This window comes from Ascaphus truei, chromosome 1 (genome assembly GCF_040206685.1).
Source record: "Ascaphus truei isolate aAscTru1 chromosome 1, aAscTru1.hap1, whole genome shotgun sequence".
NCBI lineage: Eukaryota > Metazoa > Chordata > Amphibia > Anura > Ascaphidae > Ascaphus > Ascaphus truei.
In genome coordinates, this window is record NC_134483.1 from 307783021 (window position 1) to 307795508 (window position 12488).

The window sequence follows — 12488 nt, forward strand, 5'->3', positions numbered from 1 at the left end:
AGTATCTACTGTAGAAGCTGCTCAGCCAATGATATTGCTTTCAGGAGATATTGCTTATAGGAGAATCGCTTGACTGTGCATTGAATTGATATAATAAAATACGGCAACATTACTCACCATAGACTTTGCCAATCAGCTGGCGCCGAGCCACTGCCAGTCCCGTATTCTTGATTATACACGTAGTTGACAGGTGACAGCGGGACTACTACACCTGTAGTCAGCTGATGTGGCTGGAAATCGCTTAGGTACATGCAAGCTTGCTGGAATCTGAACGCGAAATCCGGCTCAGGCTGCAGGTATCCAGGCAGGGACAGACAGCAAGGGTTGTCAGTCACCAGATTTTCACTGACGGTCGGACCGTTATTGGAAGCCGGTGCTGGTGCTGGCGCATTGCTTGCCTGCGACTGACGTTTCTTAGTTGGTTTTAACATGACCTTTCGCCTTTTGAAGTCTCCATGATCATAGATATGGGAAAAATCCGGTGATACACACCAATACCCTCCAATAACACCGGGATCAATACGAAAAAAACATGGATCGATACATAACTTTTTCCTTATTGCACACTTCCACACATGAGCATCTGGTGAAAATTTGTAAAAGTCATAGTTTTCGATAAAATACTGATAAATTTGAACAACTGTTGCCATCTTATCATCTGTTGAATTGATTGCGGCCCATATTAAATAAGCGTACGTTCTGTCGGGTTTGTGGAACACGGACTGCAGTTGTGCACTCATCTCGGAACTCTCAGGACAATAGAACACCAGACACTGCGCATTTAGTTTTAATATGAAAAGCCTAAATTGATACATTATTGTAACTTCTTCAGTCCCAAGGCCAATTTACAATGGACCACTGTGGTATTCTTTTAAACACCTGCAAGTCGACACATTACTGAAGCGCATGCGCATTACAATTCATGAATATCTGCCATCTGGCGGATACGTGAAGAATTGCAACCAATTAAATCCGAACCATTATCAATAAACACATCAACCGCGGGTGTGAATGCAACAAGAATGCGGTATGAACGTGGTGAAGTGCGGTGGAGTGCGTGGCATTCGGAAAAAATCACCCAAAAAATTCGGAGATGTTGGAGAATAAAAGGGGCCGCGGCTGTACACAGAAACAATCAACAGCCCAGAAGTCGGAAGCTTACTCCAAAGCTTCCAGAACACAAACTACGTGCAGAACATACACCGAGTAAACATGGCAGTAAGAAATCTCAACAAAATTTTGTTGGGGGTAGAGGAGGTGGGTGATGGGGGTAGTAGCCCCAAGGATGGATTTTTAGGCCTACCGGGTGGTAGCGGGAGGGGTTAACTCCTTCATTACCTTAGCGGTATTAACTACCCTCATCCCTGTGTGTAACTGTTACCCATGTACTGTGCAATCATTATACCCTACTCCTATTGTTCATGTAATGTGTAACCATTATACCCCACCCCCTATTATTCATGTACCGTGTCATCATTGTACCCTACCCCGTATCATTCATGCTTTGGCAATACTGAAATGTTTTTTCGTCATGCCAATAGAGCGTATTTGATTTGATTTATAAACACAGAATTTTTTATATTTGTAAAAAAAATTCCTGGAGCAGAGATACTTGTGAACTCCTTTAAAACTTTGCAAACTTGGTAAGATTTGGACATTCTCTGCTTGTGCAATATTCCCAAATATTGTAAAATCTAAAAGTATGCATTTTTGATCCTGTGTTTTAAATGAATAGTCTTCACTTTAAATAATTCAATGATTCACAAATTTCTTTAAAAAAAATCACTTCAAGGTTTTGAAAGTGAAATGGAACAAGTTCACAGATCTATGCTAAATGGGGCGTGGGAGAACATATAATGATCTGTCTAGCGGTAAGCTACTTCTTTGCAGGATGAACAAAAGAAGCAAAAATAAGAACCTGCTGTACCAGCATTAAAAACTGGCAATGCTTGACCTACTGCACCGACACACTTTATTCGAGCAAATACCCAGTATGTACCTGGCAGATACCTGGAATTCGCCGCTCCTCACCTCTGACAAGCCCCGTTGTGTTTGCCTTCCCAGCCTGGGTTCATGCCTGGCTGACGGGCGGCTGATCTGTTAAATGATAATGATTAGGATTTAATAGGCTGCAATGCTTCACGTGTCTACCAGATGGCATAAATTCATGAATTGTAATGCAGTATATATATATATATACTGTGCAGTATTGCAGCCAGCGGGAATAAAATGCTTCAATCCCTGCCTGGAAAATACCTCAATGCACTCGGGCAGAAAACAGTCACAAACCTCAATACACCCGGGTATACCCGAATTCGTGGGACTAGCTGAGCTCGAATAAAGTGTGTCGCCAGTGTACTGTAGCAATAAGAAACTTGTCAAACTTATGATGTTTTTGTATTTAGACTCAGATGGACCATGAAATAGATAATAAAAAGCACACATAACCGCTAAGCTCAAAGAGGCACTAAGATACCAGGAAACATTTGCGGTAGTAAATATTCTTTCAAGATCAGACTTATAGTAGACTTCAAACATATATAGGTATTATGCGGTAAACTTAAACTTGCAGACCCTCCAATGTTTAGCTTGTGGAAATTGGTATACAGTAGTTTAGTTCCTCTTCCTATTTAGGATGGAGATATCTTTCAAGCATGTGAGAACTTATCCCTTTCAATACTGGAATGGTAACAGCAGCAGAGTGCCACGTGGTAATAGCAATCACGTGCCATGGCATCAATACATTTAAAACGAGCAATAAAAGTTATGGCATGCACTGAATGTCACTAGATTTGGCCGTATTTTTTATGGCTTTATTTAATGTCACTGTAACAGGGACTTATCACTGTTTGAGAGAAACTGCCTCTAAATCCAGCAGCGTGCTGGTTAATTGCACACAGGAAATCAGCCAGACTCCACCTGGCTGATTAGGACCCTTGAGAAAATCCTGATGTGAGAAACAGGAGAGGGATTGCTTAGCTCACAATTGGGCTGACACAGGAAAGCAGAGAAGCTTGCACATAGACACTGCCTTGAGCACAAAGGTGTGCTGAGATCAAGACAACCAGAGACCTATATTTCCTGGACACAGAGGACACAGGAACCTGCCAGAGACTGACATGGAGGGCCACCTGCTTAAGGTACTTCCTGAGACTTTGGGGTGATAGGCTGGTATTGGGAATATTCCTCCAGGCCTACAGATAGGTTCTGGGGAAGAAAGTAAGCCCTTACAAAGGGATAGGGGATGGTTATTTTGTTGTTTTTATATGTTTTGCCTGGATAAAGGAACTGGCTCAGTAAAGCCAAGATATAATTTCACCCAAATCGTCTCCATTATATGTATTTCTGCACACATCTCTTACAGTCACCTTTTTTGTTTTTTTTATTTCAGATTGCCTGGGAATGCATGTACTGTAAATAGACTTAGAAGCAACATTTTCACCAGATTACTGTACAATGAAACCTTGCGAACTTTGCCAGTACTTAGCAAAAATTATAATATGTAAAGAGCCATGTTACTTGAGGCAATTTTGAAATTTGAAATGCACCTCATTCTGTAATGTGTGATAAACACACTACGTGCTATTACATGAAAAGTGTAACAGGTGCTCACCACAAACAGGACAGGACCGCAAGGCTGAGGTGGGGATGTTTGAATACACAGACCAAAAAACGCAGAGCCGCATCCAAATTGCAGAGTCGTAGTTGTGTAGCCGGGTCAGGGTAGGAGAGGTTAGTGACACTCGCCGTGGTCTGGGGTTGGAGATGTCAGATGATTGTGGTTCTCGCCGTGATCTGGGATTGGAGAAGTTGGATGGTCATAGTGCGTAGCCGGGGTCCAGAAATATAGAAGGTCAGAGTCCAAATACAAGCCGAGGTCAAGGATCAGAGAATGCAGAGGTCCAGGAACAAGCAAGGGTCTGGTACAATAAAAGCAGCAGGCAGGAAATAAGGCAAGGTAAACAGCAGGTTGCTTCAGGCAAGCACGAGTCACAAACTATGGTTATGCTCAGCCGACTTGGAGGAGAGTGACAGCCAATAGCAGGGCTTCACCAGGCACTGAGGGATGAATAATCAGGTGTATTCTGTCCACTGGTAAGCAGGGGTGGAGTGTACCGCAGGTGTGGAGTAATTTGAGGTAATCGTGTTAACCCCGTGCATGTCCCTGGCAACACGGTGCCGGTGCGTGAGGGAGCTTCTGCGTGGCATCACAGGGGAGACCCTAAGTGTGATCCGTGTGGTGACTTCATGCCTTGGTGCACGGCGCCTATGCACAACCTCAGTGCGAGGCGCATCACCTGTCTTGTCACGGGGCGCATCATGGGGGCGGGACCGAAGCCCAATCCTTACAAAAAGCCCCATTAAAGGCAATGGTGCTTTTCATGCGATAGCACGTCATCTGCACTTATCACACCTTCCATAAAAGGGCTATTGACTTTTAATGCCCGGCAATTTTTTACCAAAGTTTCCCTCTTTTCATTTTGATAGGTTACATTTGTTCATAAGGATGTGGCATCATCCCTTTAAGTGACATCACATCCTTTTGATCTAATGTGACCAATCACATGGTACACCAACAATGGGATTGTCTTCAATCCCATTGGCTGTAATACCATGTGATATAGCGATGTGGTTTTAAAGATGTCACATACCTCCCTTTGAGATGACGTCAAATGCTTAAAAAAAAAGAGGCAGCACATGATACAGCATCCAATCAGATTGGAGCTGTACCTTCTAACCATAAAATATGATGTCACAAGCCATATATAAGGCCTGTATGTCTCATTTTACCTCAAGAAGCCGGCAAGAGAATATCCTGTTGTGGGTTTACCATGGAGTTTTGGATTGACAGATGAAGAAAGAAGATTAAAGAAAAGAAGAAAATAATGACAGATGAAGAAAGAAGAAAATAATGGCAGATGAAGAAAGAAGACAGTGATAGAAGATAAAAAAAAGAAGATTATTTTTAACTGATGTCGGTCTTCAAGGTGGATGGCGTTGGATTGCGGGTGATGATGTCGTGGTACGTGACTTGCAGATACAACGGGATTCGAAGGGTGATGACTTCTAAAGGTACAGTGTATGAGAAATATTGAATGTATGAATATGTCTTTTTTCAGGGTTTTTCATTGCATTTATTTATTTTTTATGTTTGTGATTGGCCATTTACTGACATTTACTTATATGTATTTGCTTGCGCTGATTATGTATTAATCTGTGCCCAGGGTACAGATAAATACAGTGACAGCCAATGCATTTTTTGGCAAATGCTTATTTTGACTTGATTGTTATTTTTTCGATTTCTATATATTGTTTGGATTCAATTGTTGTGAATTTGGATGGCTTGATTTTAGTACCTTTTAGGATTGCTTAGCGTTTTAAATTAATTATTTGTTTTGTTGGCTACTGGTTTAAATTCATTCATTGTTTTGTTGGCTAGTGCTTTTATTTATTAAATGTATTTGTTGTCTAGTACTTTTATTTATTTATTTAATTATTTGGTTAGTGCTTTTATTTATTTAATTGTTTGGCTAGTGCTTTTATTTATTTAATTGGGGTGTTTAGGTGCTTGTGTATATATTTTATTATTGTGTATTTTTGGTCTTCATGCTTTTTTATTAGGGGGACCATTGACTGCTATAGTGGTTTATCATGCCCATATTATATTGGTATGATGTACTACTATGCCAATCAATGGGTAGAGGGTAGGTATAGTGGTTCCGGGGTCGGTGGTTAGGCCTCCCGGGTGGATAGCGGGGAGGGTGGGTTAACCCCTTAATTACTATAGCGGTTATTAACCACTAAGGTTATTAAGGGTTTAGGGGCCATTAGATTGTATTTTTTCTTGTGTTCTTCCTGGCAACGGAGGACATGGACCTGGAGTGTGCTGATGAGGATGCCCTTCATGATGGCAGGCGTAAGTAGAAAGTTTTATTTATGGCTAATGTTTTCTTTTATAATGGGAAAATGAGCTATTATCCATGTATAGATAATAGTTATTTTGCCCAATACTGTATGTGGTGGGGGTGTAGTTATTTCAATGTATTGTACATTTTTTTTTTGCTACAGGATTGGTACTGCAGGCCAGTAGGGACCAGTGGGGACCCGCAAAGACCACCTCAGAGCCCCCAGACCCCCGCAGGACCACCTGATGACTCGCAGACACCCACAGGGACCACCTGAGGACACCCGCGGCCTCTGGTATCAATTATGTGGGGGTAGAGGAGGTTGGTATTCGTATTTGTTGTGGGTAGCGAGGATGGGTGAAGTTTTTTTTTAGCCCTTAGTGGGTAGCGGGAGAGGTTAACCCCTTCATTGCCTTAATGGTTTGCCACTAAGATAAAATAAGGAGCGGTCGCATGAGAGGCAGTGGCACTCTGGTTAATTGTAAATTTAATTGAGATTGTACAAGTAGACTGTACTGTAATGTGTTTCATCAAGCTTATATACTACATTTACTACATTTAGGGGATTCCATTCTCCTTTAATGCTGTCCTACACAATTGTCAAGGTGCCCATCACAATTCAGTTCAAATCCCACTTCCTGACAAAGCCGCTTACTGTCAATGGTACTATTGACTGGCAATACTCAGCCTACAGATATCTAAAATAATGTTTACTACAGCTGGATGGTGGTATAATATGATGTGGTTTTGTAAAGAGCACTTAGAATAGTTTTGACCAGAAATCAGAAACAAATGCAAAACAGACACACCTACATTTGAAAAAATAGAATGTCAAAAAAGCAATATTCTTCATTATTAGATGTAGCTTGAAAACCAAAGTTCTAGACTTTAAACTACTTTTAACTCTCGAAATAATGCTTGTAATAATTTGATATTGCTTTCCAAAAATAGATTGTATAATTGATTATACTGTATGTTGTTTGCAGGCCCAGTAAACTTTCCCAGAAATACCAGTAGACCAGATTATATTTCAATACTGTAATTTTTTCCCCAAATGAACAGTTCCGGCTAAACCCTATTTCTTTCTTTCAGTTTTCCTGTCATTACACAGATCTATGTGCATACTGTATTTGAATATTTGGACTATTAGGTGTTCAAGCAAAGGCCCATTTTGTAATGAGTCATCTTTTCTATATTGAATGAAACATATTGCTATGGAAAGGATAATTATAATTTGGCGATCCTGCCAAAAAGCCACAAAAGCAGTGATGAGCATAATATACTCCAGCATAAAATGAAAAGTGTTCAGTTTCTATTCATGACTATAGTACTCCATTTAATTCATGCTTTTCTGTATGAATGTATGAAATATTGTGCCTGTGAATGGTACGCGAGAAACAGAACACTAATTTTGGCAGTTGATGTTACCATATGATCACATAACACATGGCAGCTTATATATCAAGGCAAAAGTGGTTAGATTTTTAGTAAACAAATGCTGAGCGAGGTCTCTCCTTCTCACATATGCTGCAAGATTGCAGAATAATCAGTGACCTAGTGCAAGAAATTTCACAAATAGTTTCTATGGGGATCCAATTACTTTATCCCAAATTTGAAATTAACAGTAAGGCGTGTCTTTGGGATCATCCGTGAAGAAGCACTGTCCAACCCAATTCCAAAAAACATATCCCACTCTAAAAATTAAAATAAAAATATTCCTCATCCATTAAGATCCATCCTCCATTAAGATCCATCCTCATCCATTGCCACTAGGATTCATTTTAAACATCACATTTCCTGTACAAGCCAATATGCAACTTACATAAATATTTGCTCATGCAACTGTAGGTTGGCAAAACTGAAAGATCTCTAAGTGGCACACAATAATATGTGTAACTGACTTAGAATAGTATAAACAGTAACAATGTTATGATATCTGGCAGAAATTCAATAACCAGTGCAGATTACACCTGGATAGAGACATTTTGCAACCATTTTTTTAACCAGTTGATATTTTACTTTCAAGTAAAGCAACAGCAAATTCTCAAATGCACATCATTTTTGTGGTACAACTTGCTTGCAAATACAGTACAAACATATTGTCATTTCACAATTCGCTGCTTTCTTCTTTCTAAACATTTTTTTGTGATTGCACTACCATTGTTTGCCAGTGAACCTTATGACAACATCGCTGCACGGAAAGACAAAATTCTTGACTTCCCTTCCAGCAGTTGCGCCATCCTGCTTTGTGCACGCGCACACATGCCAACTGGGGCCTATCCCATAGAGGGCTGTACTTTGTGTGCAGTGCACACACCATTGCACGTGCAGCCACAGCCACTGGGGACATACAGTATCCTAACTGTCATTCCCAATGACTTGCATATGCATACCATAGATACATTTACGCATGCGCACATTAGTATACATTCATGCATGCACACACATTACATATATGCACTGTACTTTAAGCATTTCATAATTGTTTATTAATAGCGTACAGTAAATTATTTACAATTATTTTACAGAAATTAAAATGTCATCGGCAGCCAAAAGAAGTAGATGGAAGTCTAAAACAATTTTTTTATTATGAGTTCTTATGTAATACAGTTTGACAGTATGGCATACTGTGTGGCTGTTTGAAAAAAAAACCCACTAGAAGCACAAGTGTATACTGTACTGTATTTACTCGCTTCTGACCTGGTGGACCCTTCTATGAATCTTAGGGCCTAATCGATAAGCTTTCATAAAAAAAAATAACTGGTCTGTTTACGCCGCCATTTGTTGAGCGTTGCTATCATGATACTCAGAAAGCCTTGATTAACTGTGTTAGCAAAATTCCCAAAATGGGCGAGTAGCCAGCGACGTGATGATCGCCTCTCTCAAAAGTAGAAAATGGCTCTGGAAGGGTGAATTTTTTTATCAAGTGTTTTTTTTTTACTTTTGTTTTCATTCATCGAGAATCTTGCGAGGGGCCTTTCCCAGGGGCCTATTTAAATGGTCTGTTTCTTTCAATCTGTCTCTGTGCTGTTGGGAGTGGGTGAGAGACAGAAAGAGCTAGGCGTTTGGAGGATTTGGGATTTGAGAGTTGTTGTTTATTTTGAAAGGCTTGTCTTCTGTTGTTTTGTTTACTATTTTCTGTTATTGTGAGTTTGAAAGTTTTTTGTTAGTGTCATTTATTTTATTTCTCTGTTATTTGAGGGTTTGAGAAACGGGTTGGTATGGATGGGAGTAGTGGAAGTAGGCATGTGAATGCATGTGTGAGTGAGCGTGAGAGTCAGGGGAGTGGTGGTGGTGTGGTGAGTGGTGGTGGTGGTGGGGTGAATGATGGTTATGGTGGAGTGAGTGGTGGTCATGGTGGGGCGAGTGGGAGGCTCCTGAGGTCTGTTCGATTGTAAGCAGCGGAGTGCAGTCAGCAGCAGAGCTCAGTGGTTCAAGCTCAGCCTCAACGTAAGAAGCGTCTTGAAAAGAAAAGAAAATATACGTTTCAACGATTAGGAGAACAAAGTCCCCGTGACTGAGATTCTGGAGCATTATGACCGGCTGTCTGGGAACTTATCCGGAAAGAGGATCAATACCAATTAGTGTCGAAATAATAATTGCCATGTATTCGGTAATATGTCTGCATTGACATTGAGGTGACATTTACATTTGAATGTCATTGTTTATGTATAAACACATGCTGTCATTGAGTGTTAGCAACCAGGTTAGAATTATACAAACTCTACAATTGTATGTAAATATGATATATACAGATATAGATAAATTGCTAGGTATGCCTCAATTTTGCTAATCTTGATGTGCCACAGATACTCACTCTCAAACAGTGAGTCACAAATGTTACAAGCATTCACACATTATCTGTCCTGTATTTTGGATTATAAAATATGTCCATTAACAAATGTACTTTGTTGTATATCTAAAGCCAGGACATCAAACAGAGTCAAAAAGGATTTGTGGCATGAGGTTCAACTGTCTGTGTCGGCTTGTGGCAATCAGTATAGACAAATAGGGGAACCCCCGCAGCTGTCTGAAGGTAGTAGGTGTAGGTGCTCCCTAGGTAGGTATCAGTAATCAAACGAACAAAGAGCAGAAACCTAGTATGGGCACTCTAAACACCTGAAGGGTGATATGATGAACACATTAAAACTTAAACTTTATTATCCAAATTAAAATAATGGGTAGTAAAACAATAATTAAATGCTCCGATCCTATAGGAATGAACACTCGGTGAGGTGTTCTGGATCAAATTCAGATAAACTGCACTTAAACACTAATATGTGTACTGCAGTATGAACAGGTGGGTACAGTATGATAGACCACTGTTCAGTAATAACCAGGATGCCGCTAAAGAACTCTACTGTATAGTTGTGTACTAGTATATAGACCCTGAGATGATAGTGTACAGCAAACGGACATGAATAGGTGGACCCTAGCCAGGACTGCCAGTGTACTGCTTGGCAAAGTATCTGGCTAGATAGTGTGGGTCCAGGCCACATGTAGATGTGACATTGTGATGTAAATGAAAGTTGCTACAGGTGTAAATGACCTGAATATCAGGGTCTAAACAGTCTAGCTCTGTTCCACTGGGTATATAACCCTAAGTACGGTGAAGCTGAGTGAGAGGGACCTCAACAATTGGTCCCATTCCAACTTTGTGGAAATAGAATACTAAATATACACACTTGATGCACAGGTAGGACTGAACAGGCAAAGACTCAGTGTAGAGTCTGTTCAGAAACCTCTCAGGTGGATAACGAGTCTGCAGATACTAGGATTGCTTTACAGAAATCCAACCAGTGATATGTATCTGTGTAGTAAACGGTACTGACCCAACACCAGCTCTGTTGTCAGAGCTGGTCTCTAAAGGATCAGTACTAGATGAGAGGTAGGAGGTATATAAACATAGTAACGGGGTATAAATATACAGCTTACTGCTACTGTGTGACAGATCGAGTAACAGCTCCTGGTTAACTGAGCTCCCTTAGGATCATCCGATCAAAGTGGGAAACTCAAATGACAAATCTCACGCTGCAGTTACTGGCGAACACTGCCGCCAGCTGACTCGCGGGTAGGCATGTGAGTCCTGCACGTGCACCCATCTGCCGACGCGCGCGTTTCACGTAGCCGCTTCCTCAAGGCAAATACAAAGGGGGGAGGGACCCACCAGAACGGTGAGTGACTTTATACCCCTGCGTTTATGATAATTTCATCCCGTGCACTTGGTACCACTCCCTGTGCATGACTTCAGGATCCTCTGACTGCACAACAGATGGAGGCATCGGGGTTGTGTATAGCCATATTAAAAACACTACAGTGCCTTGGAGGTTGATGCTTAAGCCATACTGTGCATACAATACTGCTGGCTAGCATATAGAGGTACTGAGGACTTAATAAAAGTCCTGTGTATTGTGTGGACAAGTGTTGGTGTCTTGCTTAGTGTATTGATAACATCCTTCTTTAAAACATATAATGTTAAAAATCATATATAACCAGAGATCCTAGGGTAGCACCTATGTCCAAGATAGGAGATCAGTAGATCAGGAAAAATACAGATTCCCAGATGCCACAAAAGAGGGTTTATGGAAGTAGGGGGTGGGGGGTTAGTTAAAGTTAATTGATAATAGAGGGAAGTGTGTTATGTACTGTTTCAGATAAATGGGGAGTACATAAACCCCTCATTCAAGACCCTTGGGGACAGGGTACCCAGGGTGTATATCCACCTGGCCTCCTTATTTAGAAGGTCCACATCCCAGTCCCCCTTCCAAATCCTAGGTGAATATTTGTCAATGCCAGTAAACTTGAGTCAGGGTTCCCATTTTGGCAAAAGTTGACGTGCCTAGCTATAGGGGTATCACTTTTATTCCTAATAGTACCCAGGGGCTCAAGAATCCTCTGTTTAAATTGTCTCCTGGTCTTTCCTACGTATTTTTTACCACAAAGACAGGTGCCCATATAAATAACCCCAACACTGACACAGTTAATAAACTTACGTATTGTGTTAGTTCTGGTGTCATCATGGTTGGTAAATGTCTTGGTCACCTGGATATTCTTGCAGGCTTTACACCTCTGACAGATAAAAGTGCCCTCTGGTTTATGTGTGAGCCAGTTACTTGCTTGGGTGCAACGTAGTGGCTGTGTACCAATGAATCCCGTAGGTTTCTAGCTCTGCGGCTCACCATTGATGGATAGCTACACAGTGCACCTTGTATATCTGGGTCCACTGTCAGTATATGCCAATGGCGTTGGAAGATACTACGAGCCTCATGCCACTGGTTATTGTATCCACCAATAAAGCGTATTAATTTCTTCTCTGTGTGTGGTGTCTTTTCTTTCAGTAGATCCACACGAGGGGTAAATTTGGCTCTTTTGTAAGCTCTTTTGACCACCTTCTTGCTGTAGCCACGGTCCGTAAATCTCTTGGTCATCAGTGCTGCCTGTTCTTCAAATGCTGCGTTATTACTGCAGTTGCGTTTCAACCTCAGGAACTGGCCAACTGGTATACCTTAACTGGTATACCTTAGGGTGATGGCTGGTCGCCTGGAGTAAGCTGTTAGTGGCCGTTGGTTTTCTGTAGATATT